The sequence below is a fragment of the Eschrichtius robustus genome, chromosome 2 (genome assembly GCF_028021215.1).
Source record: "Eschrichtius robustus isolate mEscRob2 chromosome 2, mEscRob2.pri, whole genome shotgun sequence".
Classification (NCBI taxonomy): domain Eukaryota; kingdom Metazoa; phylum Chordata; class Mammalia; order Artiodactyla; family Eschrichtiidae; genus Eschrichtius; species Eschrichtius robustus.
The window spans coordinates 46,380,642-46,405,175 of NC_090825.1; the positions used below are offsets into that span (position 1 = coordinate 46,380,642).

Genomic DNA, 24,534 nt, shown 5'->3' on the forward strand with positions numbered 1-24,534 from the left:
AAATCATCTTAAAATTTGTATGGAGACACAAAAGACCCCGAATAGCCAAAGCAGTCTTGAGGGAAAAAAACGGAGCTGGAGGAATCAGACTCCCTGACTTCAGACTATACTACAAAGCTACAGTAACCAAGACAATATGGTACTGGCCCAAAAACAGAAACATAGATCAGTGGAACAGGATAGAAAGCCCAGAGATAAACCCACGCACCTATGGTCAACTAATCTATGACAAAGGAGGCAAAGATATACAATGGAGAAAAGACAGTCTCTTCAGTAAGTGGTGCTGGGAAAACTGGACAGCTACATGTAAAAGAATGAAATGAGAACACTCCCTAACACCATACACAAAAATAAACTCAAAATGGATTCGAGACCTAAATGTAAGACCGGACACTATAAAACTCTTAGTGGAAAACATAGGAAGAACACTCTTTGACATCAATCACAGCAAGATCCTTTTTGATCCACCTCCTAGAGTAATGGAAATAAAAACAAAAATAAACAAAAGGGACCTAATGAAACTTCAAAGCTTTTGCACAGCAAAGGAAACCATAAACAAGACGAAAAGACAACCCTCAGAATGGGAGAAAATATTTGCAAACGAATCAACGGACAAAGGGTTAATCTCCAAAATATATAAACAGCTCATTCAGCTCAATTTTAAAGAAACAAACAACCCAATCCAAAAATGGGCAGAAGACCTAAATAGACATTTCTCCAAAGAAGACGTACAGATGGCCAAGAAACACATGAAAAGATGCTCAACATCACTAATTATTAGAGAAATGCAAATCAAAACTACAATGAGGTATCACCTCACACCAGTTAGAATGGGCATCATCAGAAAATCTACAAACAACAAATGCTGGAGAGGGTGTGGAGAAAAGGGAACCCTCTTGCACTGTTGGTTGGAATGTAAATTGATACAGCCACTATGGAGAACAGTATGGAGGTTCCTTTAAAAAGTAAAAATAGAATTTCCATATGACCCAGCAATCCCACTACTGGGCATATACCCAGAGAAAACCGTAATTCAAAAGGACACATGCACCCAAATATTCATTGCAGCACTATTTACAATAGCCATGTCATGGAAGCAACCTAAATGCCCATCGACACACAAATGGTTAAAGAAGATGTGGTACATATATACAATGGAATATTACTCAGCCATAAAAAGGAACGAAATTGAGTCATTTGCTGAGATGTGGATAGATCTAGAGACTGTCATACAGAGTGAAGTAAGTCAGAAAGAGAAAAACAAATATCGTACATTAACGCATGTATGTGGAACCTAGAAAAATGGTACAGATGAGCCGGTTTGCAGGGCAGAAGTTGAGACACAGATGTAGAGAACAGACATATGGACACCAAGGGGGGGAAAACTGCGGTGGAGTGGGGATGGTGGTGTGCTGAATTGGGCGATTGGGATTGACATGTATACACTGATGTGTATAAAACTGATGACTGACAAGAACCTGCAGTATAAAAACAAACAAACAAAGAAAACAACTAATACTAAACTTTCATTGGGTTATTTGTATGGAAATATGTTAATATAAATGTTTCAGACATTACATGAAATTTCTAAAAATCTTATATGTTCTGGTATAATGTTATGTGTCATAATTCTAGTTATTACTTTAAAATGTATATCTCAGAAATTAAAAAAAAAAAAAAAAAAGAAAGCAAATCTGCTAGGCCCATAAATGATGCTTCAGCTCCCCCAAACAGCAAAATAATGACTGGATATTCTTGGCACTGTGGCTAATTCCTCGTAGTTTCTAGCTGATTAAATCTGAGGGACATTTCTACTGCCTGTTCTCCCTCCTGCAGTGACAGAGCCCCAGGACTTTACCCTGAGATGTCTACGGTTGAAAAAAGATCATGGTTATAAACAAAAGCACTCATAATATTGTCCCTAGCAAGTCTGGCTTTTACTATATCAAGAGTTCCTCAGATTCAGGTATCTAAATAATTCTACTTGATTTTTTTTCCTACATAATATATCACCAAAGAATAAAGAGATGTTGCTAAATTAGGCTGCGTAATACTGAGAGTCAAACTCAATTTTCTGTACCCAAGAAACAAGCAACATTTGAGAGGTGGACTCCAATAAATAACAACCATGACTTCAATGCGTATCACTTTACAGTTGAGAATATCTATATATTGTAGTTTATGTTTTCATATATCTTATTTTTTCTGATCTTTACAACCATGGGGACAAGTATTGCCTCTTTTAAAAGAAAGTGATGTATGAATAGGTGAAGCACAGAGGATTTTTAGGGCATTGAAAATACTATGATATTATAATGATGGCTCTGTGTCATTATACATTTATCCAAATCCACAGAATGTACAACACCAAGAGTGATCACTAAGGTAAAGTATGGACTTTGGGAGATTAGAATGTGTGGATGTAGGTTCATCCTTGGTGAAAAATGTACCACTCTGGCTAGTGGTGTTGATAAACGGGCAGGCTGTGCACGTGTAGGGGCAGGAGGTATGTGGGAAATCTCTGTACTTCCCTCTCAATTTGTTGTAAATCTAAAACTGGTCTTAAAAATAGTGACAAAAAAAAAAAAAAAAGAAAAGAAACTGACCTATGGCTTCAAAAGATAAAACTTGGCTGAAGTTAAATCTGAAATTAAGTGGCACACTAGACTCCAAGTTCAAAATCAGATATTTTGACTCAGAGAACAGAATTCCTTCTACTACACTGTTTTTATATAAATATATATGTATACACACACACACACATATATAACAATATATGTAAATGCACACATGTATGTTTTAAGAGAAAACAAACATAATTCCAGGAAAAAAAAGTGTTATGGTAGCTGTCAATAACTATGTGAGACAAATTTTTAAAACCTTAATTCTAATTTACTGTAAAAATGCATGCCAGAGTTATTATGACATCAAAAAACAAAACAAGCGAAAAGCAGAACAAAACCAACAACAACAACAAAATTCAGCTCCCATCTGACATGCCTCTCTGTTGAGCCGGGTACTTCGTGGCCCATCTCCATTCAAGGTCAGATCTCCAGTCTGAAGATATTGGCTACCTTGATGTATGGCTGTTGTTATCTTAATTATCACAATGGCTTTTCCTTTGTTTTGGACACACTTCTAGCTCTCTCCCTTTCATCCAAATGAAGAGGGGTAACTCTTCATCCCTTCCTTCTTCCATGCCCAATCTTAAGGAAGCCATGTTGTAGTTGTCAAAGCCAGGTATTTGCTCAACACTGCGGTTTGGTACTTTAGAATGACTGGGGTTACTAGCCTGAGACTCGCCATCAACCCAATTCTCAGTCAGCAGAAGGTCTAAGAATCCAGAATCAGAATCTGAGAATCCAGAACCTGAGAAAGTACTTTAAACTGTTGCCAATACACCATTACTCCAAAGTTCCAAATGGTGCCTTGGGGCTAGTACTCACTAAATTTAGCTCATTTCCCATGATCACCATCACTCTCCAATCTTCCTGTTAATCCTGATGCTTTATCTCAGTGATCACTATCCCAGATGAAAACGCCTTTGGCTCTGTTCTTACTGCATTCCATTGATATTAAGATGCCACTGATTGTGAGATGCATCATCAATTTGTTAACAGTATTTTTCAGGAGAAAAAATAAACCCTACCTTCTTAAATGAGCACATCGATTGTATGACTCATCCTGATTTCACAAATGGTATAATAATAAAAGAATACTTCAAATGGTCAAAATACAGAATGTCCTTGCTCATATCCTCATTCAGCAGTTTTCTTCTGCTCCAGCATTTTCTGTAAGACTAGACTCTCACTTCCACTGTACTTCCAATACGGTGCTATCCATTAGAATTTTCTACAGTGATAGAAATGTTCTAAAATCTCTGCTGTCCAATATGTTCTAAAATCTCTGCTGTCTACATGTGGCTATTAAACATTTGAAATGTGGCTAGTGTAACTGAGGAAATAAATATTTTTCTTTTATTTTAACTTAACATGTAAATGGCCACATGTGGCTAGTGGCTACTGTACTGGTTAGCACAGTTCTAGAATCCCAGATCTAGCATCCTGAGGCTCCATTAAATGGGCACTACTTCTCCTGCAGTTCTTAAAAACGGACTTTATTTGTGTTTCTCACATTACTGGAACTTGAGGAGGGGTTAACAATTGCTGGTTCTCCATTGCCCTTCTAGTCTACCATTCGAACAGCTTCTTTCAACTAACCCGGCCTCCTTTGGAGTCCATATCATCTTCTATTTCCTGATAGCCAGACCTCCTTTCACCAGTTGTATAAGACTCTTATCCTTCTGCCCTAGTTGTACTGTTACCCTCAATACAATTTTAATCATGGTGACAATTTCTTCATATTCATCTCCACCTCACTTTGGAAAGCCAAAGTCATGGAGATGGTCACCTCTAACTCTGCCTTCCGATACTTTAAGCTCTGCAGTTCCCCCTCCAACTCCAAGACTTAAAACACTATCACAATTTGCATCTCTAATGAAATCTGTTATTTTCCTACTTAAACTTCCTAGCTCACTCTGAACTTGATATATACCTTCATGAGAATAACCAGATTCCCCAGAGCTCCTATCTCTGACTTTTTATAAACCTCGATGCCCATTGCTTTCTCTGTACGTTTCAGGCTGTTAAGTATTATTATTATTAACCACATTAACTGGATGTTCCATGAATAATGCTACTTACTTTTACCCAGAGTTCAGTGCCAGGAGAGGAGTCCTATTATTCAACAATTTATTAAAAAGCATTATATTATTTTTCAGTCCCCAACCTTACCTCATTTTCCTCTACTGTCAGTAGAAAGTAATAACAATAATAATAGCTAACATTTCTAAACATTTATAATGCGGTAGGTACTATTCTAAGCATGATATATGTGTTACATCGTTTAATATTCATATGGGCTGTGTTCTTTTGGCCCTACTATTTTTTGTCACTTTAGAGAAGAAGAAATATATATAAAATGGTCTCAATAAAATGAAAGGATAGAAGATACTTTACATGAACTGGCTTAACGTCGCTCATGTGAAACCACTACTCGTCCTCTTTCCTTTTCCTGTAAAGGAGAAAAAAGGTTTCCCCTTTCCAAAGTAAATCAATCCATGCATGCTCTTAATTCTACCTTTGAGGATCTTTCTCTTGATTCCATCCACACTTTCATCCTTCAGCACCTTCTCTTTCTCTTTCTTTGGCACATTCATTTATCTCCCTTCCTTCACATGCCTCTGTCCCTACTCACAGAGTGTCTTTCCACTCAACCTACAAATTCTCACTTAAAAACCAAAAATTCCTCTCTCAAATTTGCCTAATTTTTTCTCCAGTCTCCTCCCTTTCCTTTCTTACCCCTTCAAACTTTGTGAAACTGTGGCGGGGCAGTGCGGTACAGTGCAAAGCATGACCCCAGGCAGTGGTGAGGTAGGAAGCCATGGATGTATTGTGGCACAAATATAGTAGCATTCAGCTTTAATATGCAGCATACTAAAATATCCAGACAGATTGATGCATAGAGGTATTATATGGCCTCTGCCTCTGGATCCAACCATCAAGATATTTAGCCTGTGTCTTAAAGTTAAGAATTACTCCATATAACTTTTCAATTACCTGGGCATTTCTTCATTTTACCTAGTAGTTCTTCATTTCTCAAATGATAAAACTCTCAGCACGCCTTTAAGCCCTTACAATCTGATTTCTGTCTGTATCAGTTCGTATCCCTATATTTCAATTCCTAAGAGATCATCATTTGACCAAATTTGATGGCTGTATTATTTGTCTTAGCATTTAAATATAAAGTGATGAGTCATTCCAACATTCACTCTATTTTATGTTCTTTCTATTGTTTAAATTAACTGACAAGAATTGTACATCTTGATGCAGAATTCCAAGATAGCCCCCATTACCATCAGCCCTGGTATTACCCAATGATTATATTAAGTTACATGGAAAAAGAAATTTTTGTGGCTGTAATTAAAGGTACTAATCAGTTGACATTATGATAGAGAAATTTTCCAGAGTGTCTAAATTTGTGAGATCTTTGAAAGGAGATAGTTTTCTTTGGCTGGAAGAAATAGAGAAAGTCAGAGAGATTAAAAATGTGTGAAGGATTCAACAGGAGGGAGGTTCTCCAGTGCTGAGATGGAGATGACCAATGGGGCAAGAGCCTGAGTGGCCCCTAGAAGGCCAGAGGAATCCCCGGCCAACAGACAGCAAGAAAAGAGGGACTTCAGTCCTACAACTGCAAGGAACTGAATTCTTCCAATGACAGGAATGAGTTTGGAAGGTGACCCTGAGCTCCAGATAAGAAACAGCTAGCCAGCACCTTAATTTCAGCCCTGTGAGCCTCTGAGCAGATAACCCAGCCTTGCCAACCTGGATTTCTGACCTAAGAACTGTGAGATGTTATAAAAAAGAAAGAAGGAAATGGGTGTTGTTTTAAGCTACTAAGTTTGTGGTAATTCATTATGCAGCAATGAAAAATAAACACAGCCAAAAGCATCTGGATAATGTATTGCTGCATCTTTTGTATCCATAGACAAGAGGAAGGAGTATCTCATAGCTTTGAAACATTAATTTGTAGATTTTCTTTTAAAATAAAGTCTCACTTCAGGTTAAGTTGGAAAACAAAGGGATTTTGGCAACAGTCTCTTTAAAAAAATCACTTAGACTACCATATTAGTCATAGATTCCTTAGAACATTCCAAAATAAGGTAATTTATTTAACTAATGGCTAGTGTCCTAATTTGTATTAAAATAATGTTTGTTGAATTCTATAAAGTCACAGTTGGATTCTGAAGTATTCAATGGGATGAGCTTCCATATCTCAAACACTCAAATAAATAATTTCTATTAGAAATAATTTTCTATTAGAAAATTAGATGGGCAAAACAAATCAGTAATGGGGAATGATGGATTTTGTTATTTAATGGCTGTTATGTTACAGAACAAATGGGTGACTTAACTAGCTTCTTAATTTGGAGATTTTAATTACATAAATTTTGGTTAAACAAACTGAAAGTCTGTAGTTTGCGAACATAGAAACAAAGCTTTTTTATAAAAGAAACTTGTAAACTAAGATAAAAACACTATAAAAACATTAGTATTTTAATGATGAAAGGATGAGCATTACTTTGTTTAGCTTTCATTGGTAAAAGCATATTAAGAACCAAATCTTGTCACAAGTCATTTGCAACATGAGAATAAATATTCTGATTAAATAAATTAAGGTAATAACCTTAATGAGCAGTGAACTAAAATACCAAAATGCAGTGATGAGTGGAGACATTTTGAGAGCCTGTGAAGTATATGCTTCTATTGCTTCCTGTTCCTAAAACATAAATATGATCTTTAGTCTACATCTTAAGAATTATTCCTTATAAATATTTTCCAACTTTGCTTTTTTTTTAGTTCTACAATCCACAAATTGTAAAGCTTCTGCTTCTTTTGAAAAACAGTCCAATAGACCCATTATAAAGTTTTATACTTTGCCTTTAATTTTTCACATTTCCCCTGTTCAGTTGCTTAAGAATAGTCTGCTCTACAACCACATTTAGGTAATTAAAAACTCAGTTACGTACTAAGAGTCTAGCCCCTCCAGCAGTATTTTTCATTCTCAAGGATAAATATGCCTGGCTCACTTTAGGCAAGCAACTGTTTCTCAAGAATTAAGTAATTAATTATACTGGATGGTGATGAGTTTGGTCAGATCAATGCAAGCAACGTTTCTCATGAGGCAAGCAACGTTTCTCATGAGGCAAGCAACGTTTCTCATGAATTAAGTAATTAATTAAACTGGATGGTGATGAGTTTGGTCAGATCAATGCCATTACAGTAGGAAATACGCTGAGACCACCTATTCTTTTCAGAAAAGCCACCAAGCAGGTGGCGTGGATATTTTGCTACTGTTCAAATGAGGATTAAAATGACAAAAACAGATTATTTTTAAAATCTAGGATTTTTTTTTCCAAATAGGAGCATATTCTAAGTTCATTGTCATATACATTTAATATTTTATTCTTACCTAGGCACTGCATTTTATATAAACAATATGCTTTCTATTACTTTCTAATTTGCATTTTTTCATTAATTATGCCCTCCCTCTCTCTCCATCCTTTTAACAGGCAACATCACTGAATCCATCCTTAAGGAATATAGTCTGGGATTCAGAAATGTATTTGAAGGTGTGCTACTGACCTGAAGTATCAGACAGACTTTTATATGAAGCCAAAAGAGTTTTCACAAAACTTTTTGGTCCAGATTGTTATTCATAGCAGAGGCTGAACAAGGGTGGTGAAAACCTGCATACTTCCTGGGGCTGCGGGAAGAACTGAGCCCACACACAGACACCTGCTGGCTCCTGGCTAGCCGCACCTGTACCTGCATCCATTTGCTTGTTAAGCAAAGAAATAGCTCTGTTCTGTGTCCTTAAAGATTTTGTTTCTCAAAGAGCCATTGGTAAGTTTCATAAGCCAGAGTCTGTAGATTAATTATCTACACTTACCTCTTACTCATTTGAATAGCAAAGAGGAAAGGAATTAAAAGTAAAAATTGCTGTGGCACAATCCACAGCAATGATGTTAATGCGATTCTCAAGACAATCCTTTTAGAGCTTTTTAAAACTTCAAGTTATATACTTTGATTTAATAACTGAAGAAAAGAATGTTTGCAATATACCTGTACCATAAGGAAGAAAAAAGAAAAGAGGAGCTATTCAGTGACAGGAGAGAGCTACGACGCAGGGCAGTGTGGTCAGATTCTGTCAGGCAGCACTGGCTCAGTTCTGCATTTTCTCTGATACCCTCATCTATGCATCCATGGTTCTCTCTCCATGTCTGGCGATGTCCAATAGGATGCTCTGCAATAATGAAGATGTTCTATATCTGCACTGTCCATTATACAATGACCACTAGACAGAAGTGGCTATTTACATTTAAATCTATTAAAACAAAATTAAAAATTTAGTTTATTTCACATGTGGCTAGTGACTACCAATTTGGATGGAAAATGACCCTATGTTTTAGTTATAGCGCTTATCATTTATTGAGTCCTGATCTTGAGCCAGAAAGTTTACCTTTGTTTTCACAAATATTTATTGAGGGACTATTTTGTACCAGGCACATACTGTGTCCCAAGACAGAATGATTTATTAAACAGGTAAGGTCTAGGTCCCAGGCTAGTGTGAGAGAGAGAAAAAAAATAAGAAAATAATTATATAATTTACTTTTATACAGTTATACATTTTATGTAGGGCAAGAGTATGAGTGTGTTGGGAAGGGCTAAAAGCATTTTTAGAAAAGATGGTCAAGCAAGATCTCTCTGAAACAGTAACCTTTGAACAGTGTAATGGGTTGAAATTCAGATGCTGGAGTCCTCTCCCTCTGGTACCTTAGAATGTGACCTTATTTGGAATTAGGGTTGTTGCAGATGTAATTAGTTAAGATGAGGTCATACTGGAGGATGGTGGGCCCTAATCCATTATGACTGGTGTCCTTATGAAAAAGAAAAATTTGGACACAGAACGAGGTACAGAGGAAAGACAAAAACACAGGGAGAACACCATCTACCAGATAAAGAGGGGCCTGGAAGAGATCTCCCCTCACAGCCCTCAGAAGGAACCAAACCTGCCAACACCTTGATCTCAGACTTCTTGCTTCCAGAATAATGAGACAATAAATTTCTGTCGTTTAAACAATCCCATCTGTGGTATTTTGTTACAGCAGTCCTAGCTAACTAATACAAGTAGACATAGATGGATAAGCTGTGTGAATTGTGCATGTCCTTTAATCCTCAAAGCTATCCTATGGGTTAGGCGTCGGGGTCCTCATTCATCAGAGGAGGATATTCAGCTTAAAGAGATTAAGTAATTTGACTGAGGAAGTTTTGCTGTTCTGTGGCAGAGTCCAGACGGAAATCTGAGTTGGCCTGACTGCTGCACCCGAATGCCCTCTTGATATTGCTCTCTTTGACTGGTTTGACTTATCTTTTCCTGACTCCACACATATCTGTTTCAATGCAAACTAAAAAATTAATTTTGTCTGTAAATAACATTACCCTATATAATAATGGCTATAATATAGTGTTTTGCTTAAAATAAAATTTAAAAACTTAGCAGAAATGTCTTATTTGGCTTTTTTGTTTAAAACAAATTCTATATTTAATTGCCTTAATAATATATAAATCTTGGTCTTTGGAGTATGGATATAGCTATATCTATCCATCTATTACATACATATACATACAGTACATGTTTAGCCTATTGTATATTTTAGGTAAATTTAAGTAGCGTTATGTAAAATGCACAGTCTTCTTCTCTTAGTCTTTTCCCCCACTACTTTCCTTTGTCTTTCATGTGTAAGAGTTGATACTCTTTTATTACTTGCTTCAGAAGATGACAAATTGTTCAAAGTCTTATTTCCATGAGGACAGATAATTTGCTTATTAATGAACAAGTGTGCACGTTCACAGACCTCACCTTTGTCAAAGAAGCTTTGACATTCTCTTCTGGAGAGTATGAAAAGTTCACTTCTGAGAATATAAGCTCAACACTTGCCCTCCTGAGAATGGACGGCAGAGAGGTCTTAGGAGAACACGGTCCATGATTTGGTTTGCTCAGTTGATGAAAAGAAACCATTTCAGTGGGCAGAAATGTTCATCCAAATGAGAAAGGCTTTTTAGAAATGTTCTAAATATGGCCTGACTTTAATCAAGCAATGCCATCTGTTCCATGAGTGGCAAGGTCACAACTTTTATAAAAGGAATAGCATCCAACGCCAGAAATGAACATACAGAAATACAACTGCTGCCTATACTAAATATGCCTACCTATAATCTAGGAGGTAGATATAGATATAGGTATAGATTAGATATAGATATAGATATATCAATTAGTTTCCGTATGACCTTCACAGGAAGTACTTTGTCCTAGTCCTGTTGTAGAACTTTGATGAGTCATTGATCTTTCCTGAGATTCATTTAGAGTTTCTCTATGTCATGTTTATGGTGAGGATAAAATGAGATCATGTTTGTGATGGTACTTTGTGAACTGTAAAGTACAATGCAAGCAAAAGGCATAATTTTTACTATCTATAAATAATGGCTCTTAGAAATATTAAAAATTATTTTAAAATATCAATACCTTTTGAGTACCAAGCACACTGTCAATCAATTTACCTGGCATTACCTCATTTTATCTCATAATGACATGATCAGTTATGTCCTATTACTATTGTCACTTTGCAGAGGAGGAAACAAGAGCTTTAATAGTTTAGGTGAGTTGCCTAAAGTTATCCAGCTAGTTAATTCTAGAAAGTGGGTTTGAGCCCAGACTGATCACACCCCACAGCCTATTTTCTTAATCACAATCCCTCTCATCTCACCATATCCCCTTAAAAAAAGAGGTTTTTGCTGTTGTTTGTTTGGCTTTTTTTACTATTGAGATAATTACTTTACTTTTGATTTTGGTCAAAAAGATTTTAACATACATTGATAATTTTTAAAATTCTAAAGCAAAACTAATAAAGTTTGAGTAATATATATAATACATACAGCTATCTATAACAGGAAAAAATCAATATTTATGTTCAAAGCACTAAAGACTATTTACCATGGAGTATTTTACAATTCTATTCTTCTATACATTTGAAAGACCTATCTTTCATATATGGTAAGTCACCATGGAAATAGCAAAAGTGCCACTATTAACTATTTAGCTGTCTTTTTCAGAATTCTCCATTAATCTTTGTGTGTAGATATTTACACCAATAAATAGTTGATACTACTTAACTTAATGTCATTACTCATCTCTATTATATTTCATAATATAAAAGAGAAATGGGGGTGTGGAGAGGGGCAGATGGAAAACATCATATCAATAGAAAGTGAAGTGATTTGAGAAGAGATTAAAGTTTAATCAGTTTTTTCCTTGACAATGATTAAGATATATGCTATGAGGCAACTGATTATTAAAAAATGAAAAACAAATCTTTAACATACCACACTACATAGAATTTAATAACGGCATTTCTGTAAAAACAATGAATAGTCCCACCAGTGTCAAAACATACGCAAATTGCAAAGCTACAGTGTGTGTGTGTGTGTGTGTGTGTGTGTGTGTGTGCGCGCGAGCGCATGCACACGTGCCCACGGGCACCTTAGTCTCAAAGCCTTCTGACAGAGCAAGGCTAAATGCAACACCAGATCCCACTACTGTTTTGAAAAATTGATTATAAATGCCATTTAAGAAACAATGAATCAGCCAATGTAAGTGTTTGAGGATAACTAACTCCTATCAGGGGCCTTAGTTGAGAGACAAATATAGAACCAAACAAGGAAACAACAGGGTTTGTCTGCCCCTTCCTCTCTCCCCCAATCTTTACAGCATTATTTTTCTTTGGCCTTCAAAGATACACATGAACACAGTTATTTTTTAAAGAAATATAAATAGAAAACACAGTTATGAATAGATGGAGTAAACCATAGTGTATTGAGGACACCACGTGGTATTTTATGTGAGAGACTGTACAAAAATTTTTTGTGAAAAAAATGGGGAAGATACAGGATGTCTCAAAGTCCCTGGTTTTCATAACTTTTAAGGCATTAGTGAATTTGTTTTATGGCATTTCACATTTGCTGTGCTGAGTTGTGGGAGTTGGGATGGTCACTGAAATTCTTACCAAAAGTATTACTTTTTATAAAGAGCCACATAGGAGGGTTTTTGTTCTGTTTTAGTTTCATTTTGCTTTTGGTTTTGGGGGAAGTGGGACCAGAAAAATTCCTGCTGAATTCTACCACCAGAAATCTCTCTTTATAGTAAAATATATTCTCTACAATTTTATGAACTTTTTTCAGTAATTTGATTTTTATAATTAACATTAATGATTTTTCAAAATATTCATTACAGATCTATAGCACCATTTTAATGTTATTTTATAGTCTATTGGAAGAACCATTGGTATAACTGGTCCCCTCTTTGGGGTTCTTTCCCTTTTTCCTATTATAAACAATATTGAGGTGAACATATTTTTAACAGATATCTTGGCTCATTTATCTGAATACACCCTAAAGTTAAATTCCTATAGAGGAGAGAGAGTCTTGAGTTCTGGAAAGATAGTTTGTATTTTAGAATGATAGTTCTTGGTGGTGACAATTTGGGGGATGGATCCACTGGGCGAGAGAGGAGACCAAACACTGAGAAGCCTATAACCTAAACTCAGGCAGTGGCAACAGAAGCACAAGTGATAAGAGCAGAAAAGACATTTAGAAGGTGGAATTGACAGGATGTGGAGACTGATCCATATGGGGCAGAGGAGAGATTTCAGAAGAGAGAAGAGTCAAGGGTGGCCTGAAGGCTTCTAGCTTGAACACTGGGGAGAAAATAATGAGTTCCAAATTGAACATGCTGTGTTTGAGGTGGCTTCAAGGCATCCTGGTATAAACAGTCAATGGGCAGAGCACAGGTAGAGCTATAATAGGATCCTATGACAGAGACCTGCTCAGATCTATACATCTAAGACGACAGCAATAAAATCTAGTTTTATTTTACAATACTCACTCTGCTATCACGTGCCCATCTGCTTGCTCCCATTACCTTCTCCTTTCACCCCTCAAATTTTAAAAATATAATGAGTATGTGGTGGGATAGGGATTACACATCAAAGTTTCTTTTTATTGTTGTCCAAAGTTACTGAATTTGATGTAACAGATTTTTTTGGTTTTATTTTTAAACATTAACACCTCAGCTTTAAAGAATAGCTTTGATCTCACAATGGAGGATGCTGATTGAGGAAGGAAAACAATTGTAGACTTAAAATCAGAGTGCATCTGGAACCAAAAACATTGTTGGAAGGTAGAATTATATTTTGAAAAATACTTACACTTGCATCAAGACATTTTTACCATAACTTTAAAAGGTGTGTATGTTTTTATTACAAATTTACCGATTGGAGAAAACTGAGGTTCTGAAAAGCTAAATAATTTTTCTGTGTTTCACAGCTGATAAATATCAAAGTTGGGACTTGAACCCTGCCCTTCAGACTCCAACAGCAGAGTTTTTCCCACTATCTTTCAACTGCATCATTTTTTTCTTTACTGCCTCTTTCTCCACTTTCTCTTTCTCCTCTTTCCCCTAATCATGAAACTTTAAGTTGTTAATTCAAAGTTTATCTCATTCTTACGGCATGGAAACTTTCAAGTCATTTCATGAAAATTGATAAAAGTCTTGCCTTTGTACTGCATAGCTGAGCCGATGCACAAGACTCTCAGTCTGTTCCTATGAAAACTCAGCCTGCTGCCCCACTGGGACAAACTGTTAAGCCCTGGCTGACTCACAGCCCTGTGGATATTACTTGGAACCCTTTCCTAGTAACCTGTTCTTCTCTTGTACTCTTCAGTGACCTTCGACTCCATAAATCCTGCCTGATAAGTATGGGTGCAACTCAAGCTCATACTGCTTTTTGGAATCATTAAATAGTCACTTCTTGTACTAAAAGGAAAGATTTTAAAGTCTGCCTCTTTCTCAATACTGAAAAAGCTCTAAAAATTTATTATAAGGCCATTATCGTTCTTTAACTACATGGATGAGGCTTAAAGCCATCCTGTACCTCTCTCTTGCTTTCTCTTCTTCATTCCCAGAGATTTATAGACTATGATTCCCATGTAATGCCACCCAGAAGTCGTTTTTATTCAGGGTTTTTTTTAGACTGAGTCTGATTCAGAACCACTTATTTTATTGGTTCAGTTTTTTTTAATCTTGAAGGTGAAAGTGACTTTCTTTGGCTTCCCCATTTATTTTAGAAAGCCACTGTAACTGTGACAGGAGAAATCTAACCAAGATGACACACAAAAATATTCTGATCAAACTCAATTCTTATTTTCAAACTCGATTCTTATTTTGGGTAGAATGCTTGGTGTCACTTTTTAAAATAACAGCTTTATTGAGCCGCGACTGAGATACAATGAGCTGCACATATTTAAAGTGTACAGGTTGACAAGTTTTGCCATATGCATATCCCCATGAAAACATAACCACAAGCAGGGTAATGAACACTTCCATCATTCCTAAAAGTTCCCTTAGGTTCCTTCTGAATCCCTCTTTCCTCCACACCCCTGTAGGCATACCATATTCAGACATCAAACCCTCTCCAACTTCTCTATAAACTCAATTTTATTTTAATAAAAAATATAACAAGATTCCTTTACGATGTGACAAGATTATCCAAGGGGAAAAAAGGAACCTTGAAGAAGATTTGTTACAAATTAGAAAATAAGATGAACATGCCAATATATAATAAAACTAGGCAAAGTACATAGGCAAAGAATCCCCCTTCCTCCCCAGAAGGCTGAAAAACAAGTTGAAATCGAACTAATAATTAAAGAAATGACAATTAAAATAACAGAGGTATTCATTTATGTTGATCTTTTCGGCAAAGATCCCAAAGATAAAAAAAAATGCTAAAGGTTGGAGAGGGTTTTTGAAAGGAGACAGTAATATATCGATGGAAAAAAAGGACAGATTTCTGGAGGCTAATTTGGTTAGAACTATTGTAATACTAAATGGACATTATTTTTGATCTAGCAACTTGTCTACAAATTAATACTAAGGAAATAAACAAGTGAACAATGTCGACAAGTTAGGAGCAATATCAATGCTTGTTAGCAAATTGGTTAAATCGAGGCGATGGAGCTGGGAACGTGGGGAGGTCAGGGCAGGTGGAGTTTGCTGAGCAGAGCGGCAGAGGGGCCCCCAGGCAGAGAATTTCGACGTCCCCAATGGCTCCCCTCCAGTCTTCAGCTGACCATCCATCAGCTGGGTTGGTGGGGTTTCTAGCAAAGGGCAGGAGGCAGGGATAACAAAGGGGCAAGAGGAAACTTTTAGGGGTAATAGCTAGGTTTGTTGTATTGATTTTAGTAATTTTCTCACAGACGTATATATACATCAAAATTTGTCACACTGTATGCTTTAAATACATGCAGTATATTGTATATGGTTTTATCTCAATGGAGTTTTTAAAATAATTTTGTAAAGAAAAATTAATGTGATTTAAAATGGACTGCTGGGGTAGCATATTGCTAAAATGAACTCTTTTCATATACACCATGCAACTTAGCATCAATTTACATTTACATCTCTTCATGCTATCCCAATACATTGTAAGAAAGCAAGTGAGGATGCTACCAAAACATCTCTATAATTTGTATCCAGATGTAGCAAATTCTTTATTTTTTTTAACATCTTTATTGAGGTATAATTGCTTTACAATGGTGTGTTAGTTTCTGCTTTATAACAAGTGAATCAGCTATACATACACATATATCCCCATACCTCCTCCCTCTTGTGTCTCCCCTCCCATCCTCCCTAACCCACCCCTCTAGGTGGTCACAAAGCACCGAGCTGATCTCCCTGTGCTATGTGGCTGCTTCCCACTAGCTATCTATTGTACATTTGGTAAAATTTTGGTGGTTTTCTTTATTGGATCAAAGTTTTCCTAACATGCGACTATTTAATCATGACATATCACTCTAACAAACCATAATTCACTAATAACACACAAAACCATAGACCAGAGTTTGCCCACCCTCTTCTCCCCATAATACTGATGATCTGATGATGCCTAGCAACTCTAAAAGATATATCAATGTTATTAGCTCCAAGAGGGAAAGGATTTCATGACAAGATAGGTATAATCATTCATGAAGCAAAGTCTAGGGAATTTAGAACAAGCTTTTGTTTCACTGAACATTAAGAGCTATTCTTCCAATAGGACATTTATAGGAAAATGGGAACACCAGGTGACCATATTCTATGGGGCTGGCCTGAGCTATATCTACATCAAGGGCTGGATGTTGCATGTTTGTTCCCTGAATCAGCAAATTATCATCAGGACAAAATTATCTATATTGACTGCTCTCAAACAAATTATTTGAGGTATAATATTATCTTGCAGCCGACTGTGGGGATTTGGGATACTGCATTGGTCTAAGTAATGTATTATTGATCTACAATTAAACTGATCTGAAGGTCAAACTTCTAGGATTTCTCTCAGTCTCACATTCTGAATCAATTACTATCTTTTCGGAATGGCTATATTAGAGGTCCCTGACTCATCTTTAGCCAGAATAACAGGAATAAACCCAGTGTTACAGTATGTGGGCTGCAAATGCAACAAAATTAGTGCCTCTATATTTTGCCTTACAGATTGTTTCTGAATTATGGTCCTACAGTCAGGCTGCCTTGTTCACTTGAAGTTTCTATATTGAGAGAGAATTTAAATAACCCACTTGTTTACACTGAAACTTAGTCCAGAGGTTCTCATCAGCATTTATTTCAGGTTTTTCAGATGAATTACCCTGTCCATCAATATGTATGCTTATAGCATTTGTATTTCTTATGTACGTGTGTGTGTGTGTGTGTGTGTGTGTTTTAATCAGACAATGGTGAATTCTCAGCTTCTTGAGGACTATAGTAAAAAACCTAAAGGACAGTCCAGATCATAAATAGCATTTTCTCCTCTCTGAATTAGGTTTACATCCTATTATCACATAATACCATTTGGCGTTTTAAAATAAACCAAGGGGAACATTTCACATAAAGGTATTACTTCTTTCTATGCAGGTCATAATACTGGGAAACAAATGCACATTTAAAGCTTACTGGAGCCCAGCTATTTTTGCCCTTCAAAAGATTATGCTATTAAATGACTGAGGTGAATTAAAGTAGTATAAGCTGTGAAATTAAAAACTTCTAGAGGAGGGCTTCCCTGATGGCGTAGTGGTTGGGAATCTGCCTGCCAGAGCAGGGGACGCAGGTTCGAGCCCTGGTCTGGGAGGATCCCACATGCCGCGGAGCAACTGGGCCCGTGAGCCACAACTACTGAGCCTGCGCTCTGGAGCCCGTGCTCCGCAACAAGAGAGTCCGTGATAGTGAGAGGCCCGCGCACCGCGATGAAGAGTGGCCCCCGCTCGCCGCAACTAGAGGAACCCCTCGCACAGAAACGAAAGACCCAACACAGCCAAAAATAAATTAATTAATTAATTAAAAAAAAAAAAACTTCTAGAGGAGAATGCATGAAAAGAACTTCATTGAAATATCTGAGAAATGGTGGCTAAACTCTAGGAAAAATAGAACTACTTTTGTATAACTGTAAGGCCAACTTCTTTGTTTCCTTAGGCAATTTGCTGTGGTCTAGATATTTTCCTGTCCACCAAAGAAGAGGGTTCATCATGAAGGGCAAAGTTTCAGGCCTCTTTCCAAGGCACTGGAAATACTGGGTTGACATATTCAGATGATTTGGGAATTTTGCAAAAGTAAGATATTTTAACTGTAGTCATTAAAAATGTCTACTCACTGATTTTTTTCTATGCACTGATGCTTCCCCTTAGCTTGGGTGGCACTGGAGTGACTGTGGACCTTTTTGAGATCTGGCTAATTAAAAGTTGAACTAGAGATGCATTTAGTTCAGGTTTGGTGAGATTATTTGGTGGCTCTTAGTTTCTTCCCTGTATCCTTAGGTTACTGCTAGCTGTCCCACAATTGCATTGTCCTATCATTCTCTACATAGAAAACATTATAGAATCATGGTCATATGAAGAGACAATCAGAGAATACCCAGCCAAAAACTATAAAGCACCCCCCAAATCATAATTTTATAGATTTTTTGACGCCTGTGGAATTTGTCAGCTTTTTTAAATTTGTAATTTGTCATGATTTCCTTTTTTAGTCTAAAGTATTCAGTTGTTACTTAATGTTGTATTTGTGTTAAAGTGGGCTCCCGGAGTTGTATAAAGGCTCAGGTGCCATACAATCTGGACCCACCCCTTGTCAACCACAAAAGTCACCCTGAGATATGAAGAGGTAACTTCCTTTACACTATGACTAAACAATACAATGAATATGAATCTATTTGTTAAACACCAAATTGTGATATTCAGCATTTTTAGGGACTGATTCTGGTGGTCATCCAGGAATATAATAGGCTTACTCCTATTGCCAAGCTAAAAATAAATTAATTAAGAAGATTGCCCCCTTTTCTTGATTGCACTGAAATAAAAATATTATATTCCTCATAATACATTCTGAATTTAATTTGCCTTACAAGTGCTGGATGTAAATGCATAGTTCTCCCAAAGTATATTTTAAAAATCGTTACACATAAAACCAAAGTTTATGTTCTCAATGTATAGCAATGTATTTTGACAATCCTCTGGTTAAATATTCACAAGCATATATAAGTTAGGATTAACACTGTGATGGGCTTTGTACGTTTCTTACCAAAAGAGATAAAACTTGTAAACGATATATTCCACACGTCTGTTGTACTTGGTCAGCCCCATAGCCCTTCCTACAGATTGCACACAGCTCAGCATCTCCACAGCCTTCAGGCCGAGATGGAAGTTTTCATCAGGTTCAGCAAATTATATAAATCATGCTTTGCAAAAGACTGTTACAATAGAGCTGGTGTTACAGATCATTTTTGTGTAATAATTTATAGGTTAATATTGGTAAACTAAGGTTAATATTATAAAAACACTGATCAAACCTTTATCTATACCTAATAAGAATAGGATTATTATATTTAAAACTATGAATTTAGATATGCTGAATACACGTATGAGTCATGTTGTTATTTCCTGTCCTTTCCTTGTACGTTATTTGTAAATATACATTTATAAATCTTATTTTTGAAGCTGGGGAATCTAAATTATTTTTAAAAAGAAGGAAAACAGTGATTTCAAATACACCTATACCTGTATAAATATACCTGTAAAATATGCAGGTATTGTGACACACTTTAAAGAATTAAAATTTGTCTTAAGATGTATCTTCTACCGTATCAATTATTTGTGCCGGCGATAACTGCAAATAAGACTGCAGAAGGTCAGAGGTGAGGGTTTACAGAGAAAAAGTTTTTTTTTTTTAGAATTATTTACTTATTTATTTATTTTTGGCTGTGTTGGGTCTTCGTTTCTGTGCCAGGGCTTTCTCTAGTTGCGGCAAGCGGGGGCCACTCTTCATCGCGGTGCGCGGGCCTCTCACTATCGCGGCCTCTCTTGTTGCGGAGCACAGGCCCCAGATGCGCAGGCTCAGTAATTGTGGCTCACGGGCCCAGCTGCTCCGCGGCACGTGGGATCCTCCCAGACCAGGGCTCGAACCCGTGTCCCCTGCATTGGCAGGCAGATTCTCAACCACTGCACCACCAGGGAAGCCCGAAAAAGTATTTTTAATCCTTTTAATCATGAACATATTTTAAGAAAGCATTCAGAAGAAAAAGCTGAAGCATAAGATTATACAAATGTGCTCACATTAAGAAACCCAATATTCTATAAAGATTTGAATTAAAATCAATTTAGGAAATAATTTGCCTTAAAAGGTTACTGAATGGAACTACTAAACACGTAACTTGTTAATACAATTTTATTTTTATATATCTTTTCAGGAAGAGATATATGTAAAATGAGGTACAACCAAATCAGTGATTTTTAACCTGGAATCAGTACCTTGTAACGGTAACATGTATATGATCCCACTGGCACCTGTACCCCTAAAATTAAAGGCAAATTCTCCGTGTGATTATGAGTACACATTTAGTTTCCAAGAGAGTGTTGCTAGATCTCATTGGATACTTAGAGGATTCCAGAACCCCTAAAAGAGTAAAACACATAAACCTAATCTATTTTATTTTCCAACTGGAATAGAGCATTTTCATGGGGAAGAACAAAGAAAAGAAATGAATTTCTAAATGTGATAGTGATGTCCCAGTTCTACCCAGGCATCACAAGATAGGGAGAAAAATAAATTCCAAGATTTTGATAATGTCAAGGAACAAAGTGCTCAGGAGACATATTCACTGAACAATTCCCAAAGTGCTCATGTGTGAGCAATGTGAAAATTCTAAAAATGCTGTTCAGTGACATCTCAATAATTCTTCAAAATATCAGATTAAAAACCAGAGTCTTTTTCCAAGTCAGTCTCAAACACGACTACATGTTATCCCTATGTTGTCAGAACCATGACATGACAATTTTAAATACTCTTTGAGCCTAGGTTACTTCAGTAACCAAAACAGTATGAATATGAGCTTTCAAATTCATTAAAGGACAAAGAGGATGATTAATTATTCATTTATTTTAAGGTTATAAAAAACTGCCTTCAATATTAATGACTGGAATAGTAAGTGACAGCAACATTAGGCCTGACACTGACAGCAAGCCTGATTGTGAAGTCTGCTATATAAGAGATGAGGCAACAGCGTGGAATTTCTCAAAAAGTCTGCCACAAGGGACTTCCCTGGTGGTCCAGTGGTTAAGACTCTGCATTCCCAATGCAGGGGGCCCGGGTTCGATCCCTGGTCAGGGAACTAAATCCTGCATGCATGCCACACTAAGAGTCTGCATGCTGCAACTGAAGATCCTGCATGCCGTGACTAAGACCCAGCGCAGCCAAATAAAAAAAAGTCTGCCACGAGAGGAATTATTGAAGCAACTTGGACATCTAACCCCAAACAGATTCATTTAACGGAGGAGATGGTGGCTGTGCTCGGTTGTATCTTCAAGGCAAAGAGAGATCGTTAGAATTATTTCGTGTCTCTCAAGTGACATGCGATACCCAACAGGAGGTGGTAGGAAACCAGACTTCTTCAGCACAAAGAATACTTTTCTCAAAATGAGTCGTGAGCAACAAGGAAAGAGCTCGTCCTTGTAAGTTGGCTTTCCCTCCTGAAAAGACCATTTTAGGCATCAGGAATGTTCTGAGAGGGATTTCTAAGCTGAACGGGAATTTGGATTCTTGTATGTAGGGAAATCCCTGTCTCTAACTTAAATTCTGTGGTTCTATGACTTATTAAGAATAATTGTTTGCCACTGTAGAGCTTGCCACAGCCTGATAATAGGGCAGCTACCTAAAGATGGCCTTTAGATAGCAATCGGTGAATGCTACATGGGAGGCCAAAGACTAGAGATGTCAGTACAGAATAAGTGGTACACAAAATACAGAATTTTACTGCCAGATGCATTCATGAATTTTAAACCACAGCTCAATTACCTTCTTCTCTAAGAAGATATGAGGAAAAGATTAAAGCTCTTCAAGGCAAAAGCATTATATAAGTCCAAAGCATTCTCATGCTCTGGAAATGCATTTGCATGTAGAAGTGTGGGCAAAAGGAGGACTCAGCAGTGATAAAGAAAAAGACGTCAGCAGGGGCAGAGTGGTGAATGGCCTTCGAGATAAGGATAAGTAATTCAAAATTGGCTAGCAAAGCAATTGGGAGCCAGTAGAAGGAATTGAAATGATGAGTAATGGGAAGTTAGAAGATTAGAAAAGCGAGACAGATTACCTTGGGAGGCAGGATTTTGAAATGATTCAAGAGTGTAACGGCCAAAGAGGAGATTGCAGAATTGAGACAGGAAACCAAAAGACAAGTATGGATAGACCTATTCCTGAATCAGGAGTAATACCTTCATGAAGATGGAGGAAGGCAGTTTGGAAATAACAAAACTGAGGCCTTTACTAAAGTTTGGGCATTTTATAGTGTTGATACCAGAAATGGCACATGGGTGCCACCTGCTTGGCATCTGTCAGGAAATGTTTATTGCATAATTGAAGAAAAACATAGTTCTATTCTTATATAAAATAATCATTGAAAACCACCACTTTGAGAAACAAAGTTGACCATTAGATTAGAAAATGTTGATAGTTTATGCTACAGAGTTTCTTTTAAAGAACTGCTTAGACTTTTGCCTACAAGTTGAGGAAGAGCATCAATTCTTTTTTTTTTTTTAATTGGAGCATAATTGCTTTACAATGTTGTGTTAGTTTCTGCTGTACAACAAAGTGAATCAGGTCTAAACAAACTACTTTGAATTCGTTCTTTTTTTTTTTAACATCATTATTGGCGTATAATTGCTTTACAATGGTGTGTTAGTTTCTGCTTTATAACAAAGTGAATCAGTTATACATATACATATGTCTCCATATCTCTTCCCTCTTGCGTCTCCCTCCCTCCCACCCTCCCTATCCCACCCCTCTAGGTGGTCACAAAACACCAAGCTGATCTCCCTGTGCTATATGGCTGCCTCCCACTAGCTATCTATTTTACATTTGGTAGTGTATATATGTCCATGACACTCTCTCACTTTGTCCCAGCTTACCCTTCCCCCTCCCTGTGTCCTCAAGTCCATTCTCTAGTAGGTCTGCATCTTTATTCCCATCTTGCCCCTAGGTTCTTCATGATCTTTTTTTTTTTTTTTTTTAGATTCCATATATATGTGTTAGCATACGGTATTTGTTTTTCTCTTTCTGACTTACTTCACTCTGTATGACAGACTCTAGGTCCAGCCACCTCACTACAAATAACTCAATTTTGTTTCTTTTTATGGCTGAGTAATATTCCATTGTATATATGTGCCACATCTTCTTTATCCATTCATCTGTTGATGGACACTTCGTTTGCTTCCATGCCCTGGCTATTGTAAACAGAGCTGCAATGAACATTGTAGTACATGACTCTTTTTGAATTATCGTTTTCTCAGGGTATATGCCCAGTAGTGGAATTGCTGGGTCGTACGGTAGTTCTATTTTTAGTTTGAATTCGTTCTTGATGTACAGGAGGTTTTACAAGAAAAATACAGTCAACCTAACACTGCAAACAACATGTAATTTCTAAGAGGGAAAAAATCCAGTACTTTCCCTCCCTCACTTTTTCAAATTAGATTCAGCAACATGATATTTACTCACATGTTTTCAGAACTAAGATGCACGGATTAGAAGAATGGTTCAATTTAAGACACTTTTTCCTTCTGGTAAATCTAACACTTAAGGTTGTTGATAAAGCAATCACTCTTTCAGTCACCAAAAAGCCTCAGAGGCTGTTCTAATTATCCTATTCTTTTTTCTCTTAATTTTTTTTTTTTTTTTGATGTGGACCATTTTTTAAAGTTTTTATTGAATTTGTTACAATATTGCTTCTGGGTTTTTTTTTTTTTATGTTTTGGTTTTTTTGGCTGTGAGGCATGTGGGATCTTAGCTCCCTGACCAGGGATCAAACCTGCACCCCCTGCTTTGGAAGGCAAATTCTTAACCACTGGACCGCTAGGGAAGTCCCCACTCCTATTCTTTTGCTTGATACAAATTATGTCTGGAGGGAATTAATTCTAAGAGTTAATGGAATAAGGTGGCTGAAGATGCAGAAATCAGTTCCTTGAGTTATCTTTGTGTGTCTTCAAGGGCTGAATCTGCACTGTGCTGTATAGCCAGCAATTACAACCCTCCTGAATTGACTGAGGAGTGATCTTTAAAAAAAAAAAAAAAATTCATGAAAATCTTAAAAGACTTCACAGCCTTTAGCCAATATCCATTCTTAAGGGCCATTTAGGTGACACTTCTAAGTGCCTTGAAAGCAAATAGCATTGAAAACAACTTTAAAGACCTAAGAAGTTTTCCAGCTAGTAGTTTCTATGCTATGTTTGATGGTAAGGTTGTCTTATTTTAACGCCTTGCTAAAAAAATCAGCACATAATAAACAATATCATTCTG

General features: G+C 36.8%; 1 protein-coding gene and 1 non-coding gene across 2 annotated transcripts in view; one reads left to right on the forward strand and one right to left on the reverse strand.

Annotated features, from left to right (window-relative positions):
- PDE4D (phosphodiesterase 4D) overlaps positions 1 to 24,534 on the reverse strand; it is a 714,853-nt gene that overhangs the window by 587,412 nt on the left and 102,907 nt on the right. The window lies entirely within an intron of this gene.
- On the forward strand, positions 21,289 to 21,361 carry TRNAG-CCC (transfer RNA glycine (anticodon CCC)). Its single transcript has one exon. It is a non-coding gene; the product is annotated as a tRNA-Gly (tRNA).